The sequence below is a fragment of the Pteropus medius genome, unplaced genomic scaffold, assembly GCF_902729225.1.
Source record: "Pteropus medius unplaced genomic scaffold, Ma_sr-lr_union100, whole genome shotgun sequence".
NCBI lineage: Eukaryota > Metazoa > Chordata > Mammalia > Chiroptera > Pteropodidae > Pteropus > Pteropus medius.
In genome coordinates this window covers 8,722,697-8,729,927 of record NW_024342257.1, presented here as the reverse complement: position 1 = coordinate 8,729,927, position 7,231 = coordinate 8,722,697, and the positions used below count along the sequence as shown (strand labels likewise).

The 7,231-nt window shown below is 30.1% G+C and overlaps 1 pseudogene; it reads right to left on the bottom strand.

Annotated features, from left to right (window-relative positions):
• Positions 1-2,906: 2,906 nt before the first annotated feature.
• On the bottom strand, positions 2,907-3,025 carry LOC120600239 (uncharacterized; annotated as a pseudogene).
• Positions 3,026-7,231: the final 4,206 nt, after the last annotated feature.

The window sequence follows — 7,231 nt, the reverse complement described above, 5'->3', positions numbered from 1 at the left end:
AAATTGTTTTAAGCTAAAGGTAACTTTAACAGCAGGCTCAAGAGAAACTTCTACACACCCACATCCACTAACTACGTAGAAGAATTTGAATTAGCGGTCTAGCAAATAAGAGCATATCAGAGATAACTTCTCTTGACCTATCTATAGAGCAGGACAAACTTCTATTTACTAAAGGTCTGCTCTTCTTATCACCCTACAATGACTTTGAAGCACCCAAGGCACATTACCTCATTTCTAGCTCAAGATTTTTTATGTACTTGTGTTCCCTTCTGATCTCTGAACATCTTGTGAGTATGGGGTCTCTGATTCTCTCATGCATGTGGGGTTCCTATACCTACATGTGTATTAAATTTGATTATTTTTTCTTGATAATCTGTTTCATGTCTATTTGATTATTAGACCAACAAGAAGAAACTTGAGGGTTAACAAAATTTCGCTCCTCCCCTACAAATTCTTTATAAGACAGTTGTTTATTTCAGATTTTTTAGGTAGTTGAGTTTCTGCGATGTGTCAGATTCTGTGCTAGGAAGTTTCACATATTTCACCACCTTTAAAACTGTCAACAATCTTCTAAATTAAGCAGAATATTTTATATAAGGTTAAGGTGAAGATGAGAGAAAAGTAAACTTACTTGCATAATTCCACACCAGTTACAAATTGTGACATAATGTCTCAAACTTAGATCTTGACTCCGAATCCAATATTATTTCCACTATAATATATGTTGAATGTTATATCTTTATATATACTAGTAACTAATTCACCTATATTAAATGTGATATTTCCAAAGCCATTTTTAGCTGGCAAAATGGTTCGATTTCAATTAATACCTCCAGCATATAACAGTCGAATTATTTTCCGGATAAAGGTATAACTTATATTATGCTATAATAATAGTCCAGAAATATTTTATGTCAAAATTTGCAAGATAAAATTACATTTAATCCTGAGGTGGAAGAGAGGGATAGTTTTAACTAAAAGAAATTACTTTTTTTGAAAAAAAGTTTCTGTAAAAACTGACCTACTTAAAAAGGTGTGTAAATTTGTATGTTTGTAAGAATTTTCTTAACTTGTAACCTAATTATGATAAATGGAATAGAATATGACCTTCTAAGGGGAGTGACAACTGCATGCCAGAGTTCAATAGATTTATTATTGACATTATAAGTGATATTATGATAAGAAATCTGTTATAATGACAAAAGATTCACTGGCAAACACAATTATTTCCTTCTCTAGTCACTTTGTATAAATTTGTACATGTAACTATTTTAGGTGATACATTTATAAATTGTCAAGTATTTTTGGTATTTAGAATATAAATAGAATTATTCTGTTCTGTACATATAACCTGATCTGTGATTATTCTCTTCATGAAGATTTTTTTAAAAAATCACTCTTCTTCATTCAACAATAGCTTTATTAAAAAAATAAACACAGTTAATACTATGTTATGTTTCAAGTTCCTTTGAATGTGATCGATGTTAACAAGATTGTTGTAACTTTACCCTTGAGATCAAAATGAGTAATTTGAGCTGTTATAGGAGCAGTCTTTCTGTGTAGTTTGAGTGTTAAGAACAGTGCAGCATAGAAGTTATTTTGCAACAAAGTAATATATATATATTTGTTAAGCATTTTATATATATATATATATAAATTATTATATATATACATAGATTATTATATATATATATATAATTGTTAAGCATTTTAATGACCTCTACCTCATGAAATATTTAATCTGAAGTTATATATATATATATATATGCCTTAGGGATAAATAGTACTCCTGAAACTTACTGGATTTTGTTAACCAGTGTCATTATCATAATAATAAAAAAAGTTATTTTGCACTATTCTATCAATAATGCTTTATTATGCAGATCAATAGTACCATACACCATCAATTCAAATTGGGAGCTAAAATAATGTTATATTTTTTAAAAAATAAAGACCACATCACTCTAAACTTCAGATTAAATATTTCATGAGGTTGAGGTCATTAAAATGCTTAACAATTGAAATACATTAAAAACACTATGAAATACAAAAGATGCAATAAATGGTTATATTTTATTTTTATCACTAATCAAAGACCTCTGATTTACATCTACATATGTTCAAGACAGTGTGTTTGGAATGGCATGCTCACACCATTGTGTCTCAGAATATTCTTCTTCTTTTGATAAAAATCCACCATTATATATAAGGAAAACATAGACTATTGCCAGTTACCAGTTACATTTAGACAACTGTGACTGCGATTTGCATGCCAAAAACAGAAGCCACATGTGGATGCTGGGAAGAGTCTGTGCTGCCCTGACAATTTGACAACAAATTTCAAAGTGTTCCAGCATTAGGAACATATTCCAAATTCACTCTTAAATTCTTTTAATTATAAGAAAACATTAGAGCTAAGATTTGTCCTCACAGCAGGAAATAAAAATTTTTATCAGCTAAAGGGGTGGAACAATTTTACTACTTTTTAAATTGAAATTGTTATTGCTTAGGAAATGTTTCTTAGGAAATACCTGAAATGCTCTATCTCTATGATTTTAATCTGTAGAAAACTTGATTTTTACGAGAGGTAGATAATATACTTCTCAATGTATGTTTATTTTTTTATTAACTTGAAATTCAAAACTCTCGATTTTAACATTCTTTTTAAAGTATGCGTTTTCCAGTTGTCCTAATGTATTTTATATTTGCAAGTAAATTTTAGCTCTCTATTACCTCAAAATTAAATTTACTTTAGAAATGTTTATGTTTTTCTGGGCAGATTTTATTTATTTATTTTATTTTATTATTATTACTTTTTTAGGTGAGGCAATCCTTGATTGACCTCACAGATTGTAAGGACCCTATCAGCTTACAATCCCTTATTTTTTTTATTTTTTTATTTTTTACGCCTACAGCACCTGGTTTTCCTAGGTGGTCTCCCATCCTAGTGCTAACCAGGCCTGACCCAGCTTAGCTTCTGAGATCAGATGGGATAGGGCTTGTTCAGGGTGGCATGGTTGTAGACTCTGGGCAGATTTTAAATGTTATTATTTATCTTACTTTACATAAATCTTTAGCTTTAAAACAATAAAAAACTTTGATTAAAGGTCTTGTTATGAGATCAAATATGTATTAAACTAATGTACTATCTTTATAAATGTATCTGTTTGCAAAAATCAATAAACACAAATTTGCACCTCTAAAATAGAATGAGAACAAGTTTTTCTAAACTATTCTAAATTTAATGTAGGTTCTGTTACTTTTGTTGTGTCCAGAATAACCAGACCCAACTTGAATGCTCTTAACCAGGAGACAGTTTATTAGCCGGCGGCTGTCCTTGCAAAGGAGCAGCCCCGAAATGCTAAGATACAAGGTTTTTAAGCCCCAAATCCTATTCCTCATTCTGTCTTAAACACAAAGGTCTATCTTTCTCCTATTCACTACCTGTCAACCCACTGGTCAGGTATGCAAGCGGGAAGTACAGAAGCAGAAAGCTTGTTGTTAGAATGTTATGTTCCTATGGGTGATTGCCTATGTTCCCATGGGCTATAGCCAGTGTTCCCATGGGCGATGGCCAAACAGTAATTTTCAGCTTATATACAATTGATTATTTTTCATGCCACGCAAGCAAGCAGGGTTACACAGGCTAAAATTGGCAGTTAGCGTATGAGCTCATTGTTACAAGTTTCATGATTAACAGAATGTGGTTAGGGGTTCCAGAAACTAGGCCTAAGTTATAGACTTCCTTTGTCCAGTTTCAGGTTTTAATTATTCTTTAACCCTTTCACATTTCTGCGGGCTATTACACTTTCAGCACAGTGAATTTCGAAGAATCATACTCATGGAGGAAAAAAAAAACAATTAAAGACCAGCTGGGAAGAGAAACAAAAAGCCTTTGTATTTTGAATTAAGATTTACCATAAATATAACAAAACCTTTCACCTATTAACTGGAATGAGCCTGTCTCTAAGGAAAACCAGATGTAATTAGACTCTGAAAGTTAATACATAAAATATAAAGTTAACTTTTATCCAGAGTACACATGACTTTTATGTTCTTTCCCCTTGAGTTTGAATTCACATTTCAAAATAAAGTATTTTAATAATGATATTATTATTGTGTTAATGTTATTACCAATAATATTATTATTGTGACCACCCCTGGGATCTTATCTAGAAAAAGTCATAATAAATACTGGAAATCACAAATTCAGCAACACTTTGTGACAACCACTTAAAATTCAGCAAATACTTCTAAGAGCAAGTATTTATCTTTTATAAGACTTGTTTTGCAAATTACAAAACCTATAAAGTGATGGCCAACAACTTCATGGGGGGGATTTTTTAAAATTCCAAATTGTATTTTATTTACATTTTTACCTATAATTGTTTACCATAGATCATAAAGTTTTATAAAGGAAATAGACCTTAATTTTATAGTAGAAAAAACTAAGACCACAAAATTGTCAATAACATTACTAAATGTAAACAGATAAATAGTGCAGAAGCAGAACTAAAGTACCAATATTTATGAACTTGTAACTATAACTAATATATTTACAAATTTGTATTAAATATTTACATATATTATTGCATCTTATCTAACTCATAGGTATATTTAAAAAAGAGAAAACAGGCCCAAATTGAAGTCACTTGTGCTAAATCTATGTCATTAAACCAGGACTTACTACCTAACCTAACTGCAGTTTTAATCTTCCCCAGGAATGTATTTCTTACCTGCAAGCCTGGAATTTTCTGGGAAGCACCAATGAGTTTATCTGCCACATAGGCCCTTTCCATCCCCCAAAGGAAGATAAGGTAATTGGTTCTTTCTTTACACCTTAACTCTTCTGCCTAGGAAAACCTTTCATTTTATATAGCTCTTTGGAGCTCCTTCTTATTTGAAATGGGATCCTGTCCGAATTCATGAAATGTTCAATAAAGCCAATTAGATCTTCAAATTTACTCAGTTGAATGTTCTTTTTTAAAAAGAGGTAACAGCAAAGTCCCATATATCTATTTTTGTTAGTTCTATTAAGATTGTAATAAATATATTATTGTGTTCTTGGTGAAGCATAATGAAATCTTCAGTTCCAAACATTTACCCCATATATTTTTCTCATGTTGAACAAAAGAAGACAGACGATTATGATATTAAGAATAATGGTACAAAATCTTTTGAATTGCACACTATGAGACAATTACAGGTTTATAGTGAAGTGCACTTGTCAAAGTTGGTTGTAAGACTGTATCTGAGGTTATTAACATGAACGATTCTCTTGTAGATGAAAATGTTTCCCATGTTTCATTGCTATGAAAATAAAGAAGTTTATACCAATTAAGAAACAACACTACTGATTCTAGAAGGATATTTATGGGGAAAACTGGCAACACTGATTTTTAATTTTTTATAATCTATTTGAAGGTTTATTTTGTGTGTTATTGGTCACACAAGATGACTCCTTCCTCACAGCTAAAATACAATATCCTTTAAAAATGAAAATATTTCTATAACTTTTACATACTTAAAAATATTGTTGCTAATAGAATGTTTTTAAATAAAACTCATTTTAAAAGTATCTTGACAAAGAACTTCAATCTTTATTTGCAATTCTTTAAATATCTTTTGTGCTTCTTCTCTAAAATGCTTCTTTAAGACTCTCAAAGTGAAATTTTGAGGCAAATCAGCCTATCTTAACTGACAAGCAGAAGCATAAGAAGTAGCCTGATTGAAACAACTCAAGAAATTTTTTTAACCCCAGTTTGGCTTCCCATTCATTTTTTGACTGCCTAAAGATTAGTTCGTAAAACTTCTCATTTGTTCATGGTCCAAAACTTTGATACACACACACACACACACACACACACACACACACATACACACATGTTACCTTCATGAAGTTTTAGGTTTTTTTTCTTAAGAACAAAAAAAGAAACATAGAATCATAATTTTGAAAAAAAAAAACGTGATGGTACCAACCTAAAATAACTCATTAGAATATGTTATAAAATATATTTGGATAACATCTTCCAAAAAAAGCTCTAAATAATTTGAATAAATAGAAAAAGTCTACATTTTTCAAAGACTATGTGGTAGTAGAAAGAAAAGTTTTAGGTTACCTATCATTGATTTTGCATAATATGATATTTTAATTGACGACTGCTATGTAATTGTATGTAATGCATTTATAAATATTTGTTAAATTTTGATCGAATAAATTATATTTAACAGGAAATAATAATGCGGATTGAAGTAAAAATGAATCTAATATGTCTATTTACTTTGTCTTGTTATTGCGTGTTTTAAGACTCTACTTACTACGAACACAATATAAACTCTTCAAAGATAATTGTATGAGAATTATAAAATAGCATAAGAGCATAATGCATTTTGAATAAGAAATTGCTGTTCCTTACAAATGATTTTGTTTTATACCTGAATTTCATTTATATATCAGTCTAAGTTTTGTATAATGAGAAGATTTGATTGTTTTCATAATATCTGACATGCCTACAAGAGTTCAGCAACTTGTAAATAATAATGAACTAATGAAGTACTTTCATAGAAACACTAAATTTGGAATTGGGAAAAGAACATCTAATGCCATGAAGTAGCCTAAATATGGCTTTAACATTGTTTTAAATATTAGGCAATATTAGTCCAAGTATTTGATTTTATATAATTATTTGAAAATATAATATCTGTTATACTGAGTTGACCTTTGCAATTTTGAAGTCTCTCTCAGATATTTTTGTATTAAGGGAATATATGTTGAAGTCATATATTCATTCTGACAAATATTATATAAATATAATAGAAAGAAATTGTACATGAAAAAAGATAACCAGTTCTTATTTGGCCAAATTGCTGTACAGACCATTGTGTCATCACATTGTAATGATCAAAGTATGCCTCGTATTTGTAAAATAATGACTTAATCATAGGCCTTTCATAACTCTTCAATGGTTTTTCAGTATAAGTAGAAATATGTTTAGTAATCTCCACTAACAAGCCTTAAGTTACCAGTTCATACATATCTCTTACTGTGTAGAGCTATATCGCCTCCAGGTTTTGTGTAGCAAAAGAAATTATAAATGTCTTCTCCAACTATTCTTATAAAACACTGGTTTTCATGTTCTTTTCAATGGAACCGCAGGCCTCCTTGTTGGTTCTACAAGGATTCATTATTTCCCACAAATTTTTTTCAGAATGCTACTATTGCACTGTATTA